This window comes from Solanum lycopersicum, chromosome 1 (genome assembly GCF_036512215.1).
Source record: "Solanum lycopersicum chromosome 1, SLM_r2.1".
In the NCBI taxonomy this organism is placed as follows: Eukaryota; Viridiplantae; Streptophyta; class Magnoliopsida; order Solanales; family Solanaceae; genus Solanum; species Solanum lycopersicum.
In genome coordinates, this window is record NC_090800.1 from 10,956,086 (window position 1) to 10,970,892 (window position 14,807).

A 14,807-nucleotide genomic window follows, 5' to 3' on the forward strand; every position below is an offset into this window, starting at 1 on the left:
GCGCGCCACATTCATGGCTAAAGAGGTTACAAGCCTCCTTTTCATACTCATTAATTTGTCACTTGTCCAGAACCAAAGGTTATCTAGCATAATAGATTTCCTTTTCCACCGATCGAGTCGAACTACACACAGCTTGATTCCGAAGGTCTAAGGGTATGTAGGCGGATTCAATGTCGAAAACTCGACTGTATTTCAACGTTCGCTCTCGAATCCTATTCTCGAGTATTTCGATACCTTCATAATTTTGTATCGAGGTGGCTTTTAATTTTTTCAAAATCGTGCAGTAAATCAAGCTTATCGAACTACAAGTGGCCTGAATTCTCATATAGCCTGAGATATGTAGGAGACTTGTTTCAAAGGTTCGGCCATAATTCCTAAACCCTTTGTCGATTCCTTCCTTCCTTCAAAATAAAAATAAAAATGGAGTTGGTCAAATTGGTTCGGTCAATTTCATTTTCCACGAGTTGCTTGTTTCAACCCAAGTAAAATGAGGGACAGTTGTTGACACCCAATTTTTGACCCACATCGGTATAAATTAATTATCAAGCTTCGTGAGTTTTCCAAATTATTTAAGTTAATTAGTTTTATAAATCTTGCGAAAAAAAATAAAAAATAAAAAAATAAAATAATATATATATATATATGTATGTATATAATACGTGGATTTTATGCTACTTATCATAACATTAGATAATATATTTCTTACATAATTATGTATATAGGTAGTATATCTGATGATTATTTAAAAAACTCATCAAAATATACACCTAAGTATTTTTATTAAACTAGTTCAATCTAAAATTATACTTTAATCACTTTTTACGATTTTAATGATTTTTTTTACTAAATAAATAAGCTCGTTAATGAATTTACACCAATTTCATTTTGTTTTAAATCAGGTTGCTATTATTTAAATTGAACTCTTTTTCCATTTTTAATTTGGAAGAGCCAAATTTGGGCCCCTCCCTTTTTGTTCTTTCAACCCATCCCAATTGCTCCCCAGGCCCAATTCCCTTCCCTCAAATCATTTCCCACACCTCAACTTAAACCCTTTCCAACCATGTGGCCCCCAACACCAGGCCCAAAATCGCAAGTCCAAATCCAATGCCCCTTCTTCCATCCCCTTTTCCCCTCAATTCCCAGCAGCCCAACATCCCCTTTTATATTTTAAACCCAACCCAATTCCTCAACGGCCCAAAACATTAAAATACACAACCCATTTAACCCGCCCAACCCCCTTTTGACCCAACCCGGCCGCTCCGACCCGTCTCCCCTTCCCTTCTTCTCCCCTCACCCCACGTGAACCTAGAAGAAACAGAACACCCCAAAAACACTCAGACGCGCAGAAAATTGAGCTCCCTCGCGCGTTCTCGTCTCCCTGCCTCCGTCTCTCTCATGCGATTCCCAGCAGTCCACGCTCTCTCCTCTCCCCCACGATCCCCCGCGTCTCCCCATGCTCTCTCCTCCTCTCATTCCTCCTCTCTCTCTAGCGCGTGTAAGAACGAGGTCACCTACGGAAACCTGCAGTCTGCTCCTTCGTACGCAACCTGCAGTGAGCACGCGACAGGCTCTCGTCCTTACCATGCCGAGATCACGCCACGTAGCTCGCAAGGACGGTCGTTACATCTCGACCCTTCACTTCCCCTTCTCTGCGATTCTTCAGCTTTTGAAGAAAGATTTCAAATTTTCAAAATTCGAAATGGGCCTGAAACCCCGCCCTCGAAAAAACCCTAAATTCTCTTTCTATTTAAACCCCCTTCCCGCTTCGAATTTTGGGTTAGAAATTTGGGGGTTGGGAAATTTTCTTGGCTGCTTTTGTTTGTTTTCCGAGAACACTAAACAAGGTTTTGCTTTAGGTTAGAAATTGGGGGTTGGGAAATTTTCTTGACTGCTTTTGTTTGTTTTCCGAGAACACTAAAGAAGGTTTTGCTTTAGGTTAGAGTTTTGGGGGTTGCAAATTTTTTTTTGAGAGTTGAGAATCGAGAGTTGGAAGCTTTGGTTTTGATATTCTTTTGCCCCCTTCTGTTTGCTCCAGAAGAACTCAAAGGAAAATCGGGGTTGGAAAATTTTTCAAAAAAAGTTTGCTTCCTTTTCTGTCTGTTGGTGGGGAATTGTTTTTTGAATTCTGGAGGTTTCTATAACGAAGACTTGATACGAATTTTGAGAGATTGTTCGGGTTGCTGTGAGCTGCTTCTCGAATCCAACTTTGGAGTGACATTCGGCCTGAGGTCGAGCTCTGTTCGTGTTCGAGTGGTGTGCGAAGTCTTCGCCTCCCTCCCTTGCTCACATTGTCCCAGTTGCTTCTTTCAAAGAAGGTAAACTCCCCCTGGTCCTTACTGTTTCTGCATTTTTTTTCCTGTAGTTTCGAAACTGGTTTGTCGTTGTTTTGGTGTTCGGGGTTGGCTGTCGAGTTATTTGAATGTCTCTCGTTTGTTTTGGATTAAACGAGTCAAATATTTGAATGTTGAGTATAGGGTCTGTGCTGCTCATTGTTGTTACGAGTTCACCATGGTGTCGATCTTATCGCATTAGTCCTAGTTTATTCTGTTTCTGAGGATCCGTGGCTCGATAATGTAGTGTTATTCATCACCTCGTTGTTCCTTTTGTTTAGTTTTTTTTTTGGGGCCAAGCTATGTTAAGTTGTTCAGATGCAAGTATACATGGCCAGCTTTGCATGTTTTAGCAATTATCCATAGCTTCTCATTGGTCAGGTGAGGTCGTGTAGGTTCATGTCCTTCGAACATTGTGATTATGTGCTATTATATATGCTGGTCTTGTGTTGCGTCCTGTTTTGGAGCCTGTTATGATTAGCTACAATCGATTTCGTTGTTTAGCCGTAGTTCATTCCGTTCATAAAGAGCCATAGCTCAATATAGTGATGTTGCATTTTTTGTTCCCTCAAGATTATTATGAATGCTCAAGTTTCATTGAACTGCTAATGGTGCACACATCTCATCTCTTTAATGTAATAGTTTTTTGTAGTCGCTGTTTGAGAAAGAAATAATAATGAAAATCGAGTAAGTGTCTAGTCAGTCAGGGCGTTCTTGATTTCTTGAGGTTCTCCTTTGCCTCCTACTAGTATAGTCTCTCTTCGTGATCACCCGTCTAGAATCTGTTTTGATAATTGTTGGTACAACTTATTATGGGTCTTCATTTAAAGGAAGTTCTAGTTTCTAGTTGATTAGTCTAAGTCTTTGCATTGCATAAGGTGGTTGTCTATTAGTGTTTATTTAGCATTGTTTAGGTAGTGAAAATATACATACGATACTAAAAGATGTTTTCATGATCATGCCTATTGTCGTTCGAAATTTGCGTATCCTTGATTATTGTTTGTTGATAAATGATTTGTAAAGATGTTTTAGTTCATAACTCGTTCCGCTGCTATGTTGTCCCATACACTAACTCATATCGTTTGATTGTATGTGGATTTCCTTCGAGTCTATTTTTGACTCCGCTTTCCTCTATGCATTCGGGGGAGCCATAAAGGCTCAAGACATCTCTCCATCGCATCAAGGCAAACATGCGAGGGTCAAATGCCATGAAGATTGAAGAAATCAAAGAAAACGGATTAGAAGACTTCACTTTATTTTCATTCTGTATTTTATTTTTGTAATGGGCATAAGCCTTCCTTGTTTTGTTTTTTTGGTATTTTATTGTGTATGTTTAGATAGGACAGGTAAAAATGGGCTAAAAGACCCAACGGCAGGTGGGTCCAAAATTCGGTCAAGGCGAACAGAACTCAAATTTGGACCCAATTCTCTCTCTCTCTCTCCCCTCCCCGTTACTTGTTTGACATGTTTGCGTGGACTATCATTAGTCTAGGGTTTGAAACTCCAAACCCCCATCGACGCCTTTTATTTTATCAAATTAAAAAATTAAAATGAATCTTAAAACAACAAAGTTTAAAACTCACGAGTTGCTTTGAATTAAAAAAATTAAAAAGTTAACTTTAAATGGAATTTTAAAGCAATAATGTCTTATTAAGTTCGTTTAAGATTTGAGAAATCTAACTTTAAAGATTCGCAAATGTTAAGATAAAATAGTCAAATAGTTAATCGCCGGAAAACCGTAGTTACCGGAGCGTCTTAGGTGCTTTTTTCGAAACCTTCCTAAGACGCTAATAGGAATTCCGAACCCTTAAAAGTTTTCAAACAATTTTCTGTTTAATTATTTGAAAACAAGTTTTCTTAATTTTCTCAAAATTAAGTGGCGACTCCTAAAAGTCGAAAATATCTAAAAAAAAATAAAACAAACTCTTTTCAAAAATATATTTTTTTGATGAAACAATATTTTTAGTCAAATGTTTTTAAGAATTTCTGCAAATAACTCATTACAATATTGTAGGAATTTAATTTTTAAAAACAAAACTTAAAGACCAACTTATTTTTGCAAATAACACATTACAATATTTCATGAATTCAATTTTTAAGAACAAAACTTAAAGACCAACTTATTTAAAGGGAAAAATTAAAGACCCATATATTTGATGAAAAATTACGCAATTACATGGTCAATTTTATGTATTAATATTGATAATATAAGTATTAATGAGATGAAGTAATATAATGCATAATAATATACTATTAATAAGTGAGGAAAGCAATTTCTCCTCTTATTATAAGAAAATATATTCCTTGAAAAAAGTTTCTTCAATAACCAAAACCAAACTCCACAATCAATTTTTTTAAAAAAATATTGTCTTCGTACCAAACAATACATATTTAGTATAAATTATTATCTTGTGTTATTTTAAAAGTTGCCAACAATATTGCATTTAATTTTTTGAATGATTTATATGTGTAAATGCAGGTACATTGAGCCCACAGTATTACTGGATCCTCCCGTGCAATCTACAATCATGACTGATGAAATTTTTGGCACATTGCGCCCTATCATAACAGTAAGATATACAGTATAATATTATTTTTCGAACGCATTAAAAGTATCAGAATTCAAGATTCAAAATACTAAACGAAAAAATTGAAGAATATATTTCATTTCGTTTATAAATTTTCACAAATAATTCCTTTTCTAACTAAAATCATGAATTGTAAAATCGTATTTTCTTTTTGTCTTTCCCTTGCCCATCACTTCGTTTACTCTTTTTTCTAACAACTTAAACTTCTTTGTCATTTTGATTATCTTTATAATATAATTTGATTTACGCCTTATAGTAACCTTCAATATATTGCACCTCTATTACAAGTCCAATATATATTTTTAGAAGTTTATTTTGATTTGTCATAAATTATATTGACCTTGAATTATAATATATAATGATTTTATATCGACTTATTTTATAACATAAACTTATTAGTTGAACGATATTTTATTTGTGTGTGTATATATATATATATTAAAATGTAGAGGATTATGTATTGGTCATAAAAAAATTTAATAAGTAAAATGTACACTACATTTTATTTGTGACAAAAAGGGCAATACTTGTTCCAATTAAGGTTAATTTTGTTTGTTTTTTTGTCATTAGTTCGATAAAATTGAGAACAGTATTGAATTTATCAACGGAAGGCCTAAGCCACTTACTATATATGCCATTACCAAAAATGAAGAGTTCAAAAGAAAGATTACAAAAGGAACCTCTTCAGGAAGTTTGGTAAGTTTTTTTCCCCTTTAATTCACTTTTATTTTTTCACATTTATGAAGTAATGTGAGTTTGCTACATAGAGAGACTTAAGGTTAGTTAATGTATTGGTTTATGTACTATTTAAGTATTTATTTAGGATCTTGAACAATTTTTACCATGACTTTGTTCTTAACTATCAAACACCTTGACTAACCATATTTTGTTGTCACAATCTCTATCACCATTGTCAATAATCACCACCATCGTCTTTACCCATCACCACCAACCATTTTGCCATTGCAATTAGTCAATCACCATAACTGTCAATCACTACTATTAGTCGCTATTATATTTACCACCTTTATTATTATAGTAATATTTACTGTCATTACCACTCTCACCATCAACCACTTCTATGACTATGGTCATTTCCAATTTGTTAGGTTATTAGCATTTTAATATTAATATTTAACATATTAAATTGCTTTATTTTGGAGTTATAAGAATGTACATTGGAATGGATGACTTCTACATCATCCATTAGCATTGGTTATCCATCAATGTATTTCATTCTTAATTCCTCCATTACTCTTTGTAACTTATATAACCTATGTAACTCTCATTGTAACTTATGTAACCTATGTAACTCCCATTGTAACTTATGTAACCTATGTAACTCCTATTGTAACCTATGAAACTCCTAAGGCCATTATCTTCACTATTTACTACCTCCATTATCTTCCTATTCATTGCTAGGAAGACTTCTTGTAGTATAAATAGTGGTAGTCTTCATTTGGTTTTAGAGACACACACAAAACACAAGAGAAAACATAGAGTGAAAGAGTTAGTCTAAAAGGGAGTTCTTATTAGTTGAAGGGATGTGTTCTTTTTTTGTGGAGCTTTGGACTCAACTCTTGTCCAGAGTTGTTGAGTTATACTTTGTGAAGGCTGTTGTATCCTGGAGGGGACAAGTCAAAGAGGACTACTGCTGGACCGGTGAAAACATTTGTTGCAGTGGGCTTGAATCTCCTTAAAGAGAGCGAGATATCCACGCCTCAGCCTGAAGAGATTAATTTCTTCATTTTATTTTCAATTGTAATCTTGAAATTTTATTATCTTGTAAGTTTTTCACTAACAATTTTAAGGAGAATCAAAGATGACTACAATTGGAAAAACCGCAGATGTCAAGATGGGAGATCTTAACAAGCCATTTCGGTTCCATGGTAACCATTTCAAAAGATGAAAGGGTAAAGTACTTTTCTACTTATGTCTTCTTAATTTTTCTTACGTTTTAACCGAGAAGAATCCGAATAAAGAAGACATCACCACTATGAATGATGATGAAACTATTTCTCGTCTAGAGAAAGTGGAAAAGTACGATTGTGATTCCTATAAGTGTCGGTATTATCTTCTTAATTGTCTATCTGATAATTTTTATGATTATTATGATAGAACTTACTCTAGTGCAAATAAAATTTGGAAGGCATTGCAGAGTAAGTATGATACCGAAGAGGCTGGAGCGAAAAAATATGCAGCTAGTAGATTTTTTCGTTTCCAAATGGTGGACAACAAATCAGTGGTAAATAAAGCTCAAGACTTCATCATGATTGTTGGAGAGCTTAGGTCCGAAGAGGTTAAAATTGGAGATAACCTTATTGTTTGTGGCATAGTGGATAAACTTCCACCTTCTTGGAAGGAATTTTAAAAAACTATGCGCCACAAACAAAAGGAAACCTCTCTTGAAACCTTGATAATGAAAATCCGCATGGAAGAAGAAGCAAGAGGTCAAGATACACTTTTACAAACAGAAGAGAACAACATCACATCGAAGGTAAATTTAATTACTTCGAATAATGCTATTCCTGAAACTCACAAAAATACTTCTTTAAAGCCTAAGAAGAAAAAAATTCAAGAAAAATAATGGTAGACCTCCCAAGAAAAATAATGGTGAAAATCACCAAGCACAACATCAACAAGTTCAAGAAAAGGGACCATGCTTTGTTTGTGGCAAGAGTGGGCATATTGCTCGATTTTGTAAATTTCGGAAACGTGGTCCTAACCCTCAGCCAAACATTATCGAAGAACCTTTTGTGGTGGTGATTACCTACATAAACATGGTTGAGAATGTTGATGGATGGTGGGCTGATTCTGGTGCAAACCGTCATGTTTGTTATGACAAAGACTAGTTTAAAAAATATACTCATTTTGAGGAGGCCAAAACCATCATGCTTAGTGATGCTCACGCTACTCAAGAGCTTGAAAGGGATTTTTTGAATTGTGTTTTACTTCTGAAAGGATATTAACATTGAAAGATGTACTTAATGAGAAAAAAATTTGATGTCTAGTTTTCTTCTTAATAAAGCAGGCTTTAAACAGATTATTGAATCTGATCAATATTTAATAGTGAAGAAAGATATTTTTGTGGGGAATGGGTATGCATGTGATGGGATGTTTAAGTTGAATGTTGAAATAAATAAAACTTCTACTTGTGTTTATATGCTTTCTTCTACTAATTTTTGGCATGCTCGTTTGTGTCATATTAATGATCGTTATGTTGGAATCATGAGTAGTTTAGGATTAATCCCAATGGTTAAAAAGAATTTTGAAAAGTGTGAGGCTTGTAGTAAAGCCAGGATCACTAAAAGGCCTCATTTTCAAGTTGAAAGAAAAACTGATTTGTTAGAAGTAGTTCATACTGATATTTGTGAACTTGGTGGAATTATAACTCGTGGAGGTAATAGATATTTATCACTTTCATTGATGATTTTTCTAATTTTACATATGTTTACTTGATAAAAAATAAAAGTGATGCTTTTGAAAATTTCAAAACTTATCTTAATGAGGTTGAAAATCAGTTTGGAAGAAAAATAAAAAGAATTAGAAGTGATAGAGGCCGTGAATACGAATCAAATGAGTTAAATTCTTTTGTTAGATCATTGGGAATAATTCATAAAACTCCTCCTCCTTACTCTCCTTTGTCTAATGGAGTAGCAGAAAGGAAAAATAGAACTTTGGTTGAATTGACTAATGCCATGCTTATTGAGTCACATGCACCTTTAAATTTTTGAGGTGAAGCTATCTTAACTGCTTGTTATGTGTTGAATCGTGTGCCTCATAAAAATTCTAAATTGACACCTTTTGAATTGTGGAAAGGTTACAAGCCAAGTTTGGGATATCTAAGAGTTTGGGGTTGTCTAGCCTTTGTGAGGCTAATGGATCCCAAGTTTACAAAGTTGGGTAAGAAAGTTACTACTTGTGCTTTTCTTGGTTATGCTTCAAATAGTACAGCCTATAGATTTTTTAATCTTGAAGATAATATTGTAATAGAATCTGGTGATGCTATTTTTCATGAAAATAAATTTCCTTTTGATACTAAAAATAGTGGGGGTCAAAGGATTGAACAAAATATTTTGTCACTACCTAGTTCTTCTACTTCAACTTTGAAAAATAAAGAAGTTGTTGATTTTGAGTTAAGAAGAAGTAAAAGAGCTAGAGTAGAAAAAGATTTTGGTCCTGATTTTTATGTGTTTAATGTTGAAAATGACCCTCTAACTTTGAAAGAAGCATTATCTTCACATGATTCTATTTTTCGGAAAGAGGCTGTAAATGATGAAATGCAATCTCTAATTTCTAAGAAAACTTGGAAGTTAGTTGATTTACCACCGGATTGTAAAACAATTGATTGTAAATGGGTCTTACAGAAAAAGTTGAAACCGGATGGATCTATTGATAAATACAAAGCTAGGGTAGTTGCAAAAGGTTTTAAACAACTAGAAGGCCTAGCATTTTTTGATACTTTTTCTCCGGTAACATGAATTACATCCATTAGACTTTTAGTTGCTATGACTGCCATTTTTGATTTGCAAATTCATCAAATGGATGTAAAAACTGCTTTTCAAAATGGAGACCTAAATGAAGAAATATATATGGACCAACCCGAGTGTTTTGTTGAGGCAGGCCAAGAAAGCAAAGTATGTAAACTTACTAAATCCCTATATGGCTTGAAATAGGCACCAAAGCAATGGCATGAAAAGTTTGATTCCTGCATGATTGAAAATGGTTTTAAAACAAATGAGTGTGATAAGTGAATATATCATAAGTCTTGGAATAATTCTCATGTGATTATTTGCCTATATGTTGATGATTTGTTGTTCTTTGGCTCTAGCATGAATGTTATTGATGAAGCTAAAAATGTTTTTAGAAGCCATTTTGATATGAAAGATCTTGGTGAGGCAAATTTTACTCTTGGAATAAAAATAACAAGAACATGTGAGGGGATTTTCCTTGACCAGTAACATTATGTTGAGAAAATTTTGAAAAAAAATATAACTTTCATGATTGCAAGCATGTTGCTACTCCGTTTGATTCAAGTGTCGACTTATTTCCTGTTGAAAGTGAAAATGATGTAATAAATTAAAAGGAATATGCTAGTATAATCGGAAGTTTGAGATAAGTGACCGATTGCACTAGGCCTGATATTGCATATGCAGTAGGAGTACTTGGCAGGTTTACAAGCAAGCCAGGTAATGAATATTGGCATGCTATAACAAGAGTTATGAGATATTTAATTGGAACGAAAAATAGTGGTTTGTTCTATAAAAAATATCCTGCTGTACTCGAAGGCTTTTGTGATGCGGATTGGAACACTTTGTCAGGTGATTCCTGTTCTACCACTGGTTATGTCTTTACTTTAGGTGGTGGTGCTGTTTGTTGGAGATTAAAAAAAGCAAACTATAATTGCTAACTCTACCATGGAGGCTGAACTAATTGCTTTAGCTTCAGCTAGTGAGGAAGCGAATTGGTTAAGAGATTTATTGTTTCAAATTCCTTATTTTGAAAAACCAATTCCTCCTATTTTAATTATTTTGATCGCACCGCTAGAATTGGTAGAGTTCAAAACAATTATTACAACGGTAAATCCAGACCTATAAGGAGGAAACACAGTAATGTAAGATCGTATTTGACAAATGGTACCATAAATGTTGATTATGTCAAATCTTGTGATAATCTTGTAGATCCTCTTACGAAGGCCTTAACAAGAGAAAAGGTCTGGAGCATATCGAGGGGGATGGGATTGAAGCCTACAAATCCTTGAGTCATATATAAGAAAACCCAACCTGGGGACTAGAGATCCTATAACCAGGTTCAAAGGGAAAAACTAATCATATGTCGACTTGTTGTGAAAAATGCACTAATTTTTCCCTCCTTATGTTGTGAGTGCATTGTTTCTTGTAGTTTGTGAAGGTTGAGTTGATAAAACTCTTAATGAATATCTGTAGCCCGTATGGGTGGAGTGTTAATCTTACAGGTTCACTCTCGACAGATTTCACCTATGTTATGTGTGGAAGTAGGTCGCTTCCTATGAGAATGAGGCTTATTCTCAAAAGCACTCATGAAACTGGGATAGCACATGGCCATAACGTGCTGGCTGTTAAATTTCATGTCAACACCTTGATTATTATGTGTGAGAAGTGATATTTTATTTCCCTTAAGCAGTCATAGTTCAAGTCTGAGACCACTACGACTCTGGAGTAAAAGTTATTGTTTCACTAAGTGGAGGTTCAATGCAGAGCACACCTTCATTATGCATAGTAGTCTTCCTTCAGCTGATATACTCACTTATCTAAATATTAAAATGAGTGGGGCATTGTTAGGTTATTAGCATTTTAAGACTAATATTTAACATATTAAATTGCTTTATTTTGGAGTTATAAGAATGAACATTGGAATGGATGACTTCTACATCATCCATTAGCATTGGTTATCCATCAATGTATTTCATTCTTAATTCCTCCATTACTCTTTGTAACCTATGTAACTGATGTAACTCCCATTGTAACTTATGTAACCTATGTAACTCCCATTGTAGCCTATGTAACTCCCATTGTAACCTATGAAACTTCTAAGGCCATTATCTTCACTATTTACTACCTCCATTATCTTCCTATTCATTGCTAGGAAGACTTATTGTAGTATAAATAGTTGTATTCTTCATTTGTTTTAGGGACACACACAAAACACAAGAGAAAACAAAGAGTTAAGAGTTAGTCTAAAAGAGAGTTCTTATTAGTTGAAGGGAGGTGTTCTTTTTTGTAGAGCTTTGGACTCACTCTTGTCCAGAGTTGTTGAGTTATACTTTGTGAAGGCTGTTGTATCCTGGAGGGGACAAGTCAAAGAGGACTACTGCTGGACCGGTGAAAACATTTGCTGCAGTGGGCTTGAATCTCCTTAAAGTGAGCGAGATATCCGCGCCTCAGCCTGAAGAGATTAATTTTTTCATTTTATTTTCAATTGTAATCTTGAAATTTTATTATCTTCTAAGTTTTTCACTAACACAATTACTAACCACTTTTGCCTTTATAATTAGCACTATCAATTATCATCAATGTCCTTGTCAATCACCACACATTCTTCAATCAAAGCCAATACTACTACCAATATCATCATCAATCACCACACATTCTTCAGCCACTGCAACTACTAAAATTGATCAACTTCACCATCATTGTCACCGTCACAACCAACTACCTATATCGCGACGTCACTACAACCAAACACCTCCACCATCACAACTATAATCACCATAATTGTTACCTGCCACTAGCACCAACCATCACCACAACAAATCAGCTCTATCATTGCTGACAAACACAAATAGTTTTTATAATTAAATAATAATTTTGTATATTAATTTTATATTTTTTTGTAAGATTCAACTTCAATAATATATTTATCATATGTAAAAGTAAATAAACTATGCATATTTTGCTGTTGAAAAACAATATTGATCATGCAATATTAAAATCTAAAGACAACACTTTAAAGATTCAAATATGTATTCAGAGTCAAATATTAGTTTTTTATTTTTTTTTTATGACATAAAAGTCGTCCAACTTTGAAGTCTATTACACAAAAGTCATCTTTCCATTTTTGTCACATATATAAAAGGTCATCCAACTTTAACCAAATTAGCTAAAAAGTAAATTACTTCAATTTTATAATTTGAATCAAATATATAACATGACACTCCAAAATAAGTAAATAACATTTAGAATATGTGATTCTAGAACCCCCTCTCAATAATATTGCTCTTTATAACACCAATTTTCATTATGATTTAATGATCAAACTAATCATCAAAATGACTTGCTATACATACAAATGCAGTATGCAGCTGATACCCTTCCATTTGGAGGAGTAGGACAAAGTGGCTTCGGAAGATACCATGGAAAATTTTCATTTGATACATTTAGCCATGAAAAAGCAATAGCAAGAAGGAGCTTTCTTACAGACATTTGGTTTAGATATCCTCCTTGGAGTGATCATACACTACAACTCTTTAGATTTGCTTTTATATATGATTATCTTAGTGTAGATCTTATTACACTAGGACTAAAAAGGGCTTGATGTTTACAAATTATACTTGCAATTATTTGTATTTGTAATTTAATTATTTGTTTGGTATGTAATTTACAATTGAAGTGTGGATGTTCATTTCCATTCAAAACATATTGAGGAATAAATGTTTTTATTGTGATTTTCCATTACTCTTACAACTCTTCTTTGTCATAATCCCTATATAGTTAATGGTTATGTTCATGATATATTTTAATATTTACTAACGTAATATTAGTATTTAAAATTTTGTAATGTAGTCTAATATATATATATATATATATAAAGCAGAATCCAAATCCACTGATGTGACACCCTCCAATGGCAAGCATTTACAATTATCTATTTTTACCTATTTATTTTTACCTCTTTTTTTGTTACTTCTTTAAAATTATATTTTCTACTTTAAATTTATACCTTAAAAAACTGAAAATGTTTAAAAGAATTACATAATTACTAATATTTAAGTGAATGGCAGATGAAAAGATAAAAAACTTTTCATTTTTCACAACAGTTTATATTTAATCAATAAAATAGAAATATTTGATCATTCATAAGCAACAAGAATAGACTCCCTTTCTTCTTGTTCTTCACATCAATCAATTTTTAAATATCATGTTTTTATAAAAGAAAGGCCATGCAACAAGTGTACCTATTCAAAATAAAAGACTTTTTGAAAGGATGTTGAAAGTATAATTTTTCCTACAAAAAGAAATTGATTAAAAAAAATATTTATTTGGTTGAGAATTCAAGCGTACCTCTTCAAAATACAAGACTTTTTAGGAAAGAATTCAAGCGTACCTTTTCAAAAGACAAGACTTTTTAAAAGAATGTTTCACTATAATTTTTCCTACAAAGAGATATTCGTTATAAAAAAATTCATGTGTTTGAGAATTTTTTATGATCGAGAGAGTTCAAAGAGCAAGAAAAATATTTAGAAAAGGAATCTATTTATTTATGGAATTCATATCAAATTATGAGAAAATTAGAAGGAGGACAAGGAAAAATGTTTCTCATTTGGAAAGAGCCAAAATTTATGTTGACATTATTTTTTTCACCTTCTTTGTTCTACTAATTTCTTTTTTTTTTCTTTACTAAAAGTATTTTCTATTTTGTTTTTTTTATTATGCATCTTTAGTTAAAAATTGATATAAGTAAACGAAATTTTATATGTATGTTTTTTTTTTCTTATAGGTTATATTATTTATTAAGATGTTGTATAAATGCATTAGGGACAAGATATCATGCAAATATTAGTTATAAGAAAGAAATTTAATGTTTATATTATATAATGCCATGAAGAATGAACATATGTGCACATATATATATTTTGAGATCATTTTATCATACATGGCTATTAAAATAAAAAAACGTTAAATTACTTAAATAAGTAACAAATAAAGATAGAATTTAATATATAAAACATTTTCAAAAGCAAATTCCAAATTCAAATGTTAGAATTACATTTCATTTTTGTATTTATTTATTAATTGATTGGATTTCACCTTAAAGGAAAATGTTCTTTTTGTGTGTATTAGATATGACGAGTAATTTCATTATTAATGAATTTATCAATGTTTAAATTATTCATATAATTTTTTTTAAAAAAATACAAAAAGCTACCGACGATATTTTTAATTAGCTATTAAAAAAAATATAGATACTATAATTAGTGGTGCAATATTTTAAATTATAAAAAAAAAGATTTAGTAATAATTTTATTTTTACCTCTATCTTAATTTTAAAAATTGAAAATTTTACCTTACGGTTTTATATATAAGGTAGTCATATTTTAATTTCTTTCATCATCAATACTATAAAATCTCTT

At 32.6% G+C, this 14,807-nt stretch overlaps 1 long non-coding RNA gene across 2 annotated transcripts; it reads left to right on the forward strand.

Annotated features, from left to right (window-relative positions):
* The first annotated feature begins 972 nt into the window (after nucleotides 1-972).
* Nucleotides 973-13,309, forward strand: LOC112940648 (uncharacterized). Of its 2 annotated transcripts, XR_011220545.1 has the most exons (3): nucleotides 1,303-4,900; nucleotides 5,489-5,614; nucleotides 12,752-13,309. It is a non-coding gene; the product is annotated as an uncharacterized lncRNA (long non-coding RNA). The 2 variants fall into 2 exon arrangements; XR_011220543.1 differs by lacking the exon at nucleotides 12,752-13,309 and having other exon boundaries at nucleotides 973-4,900; nucleotides 5,489-7,959.
* The last annotated feature ends 1,498 nt before the right edge of the window (nucleotides 13,310-14,807 follow it).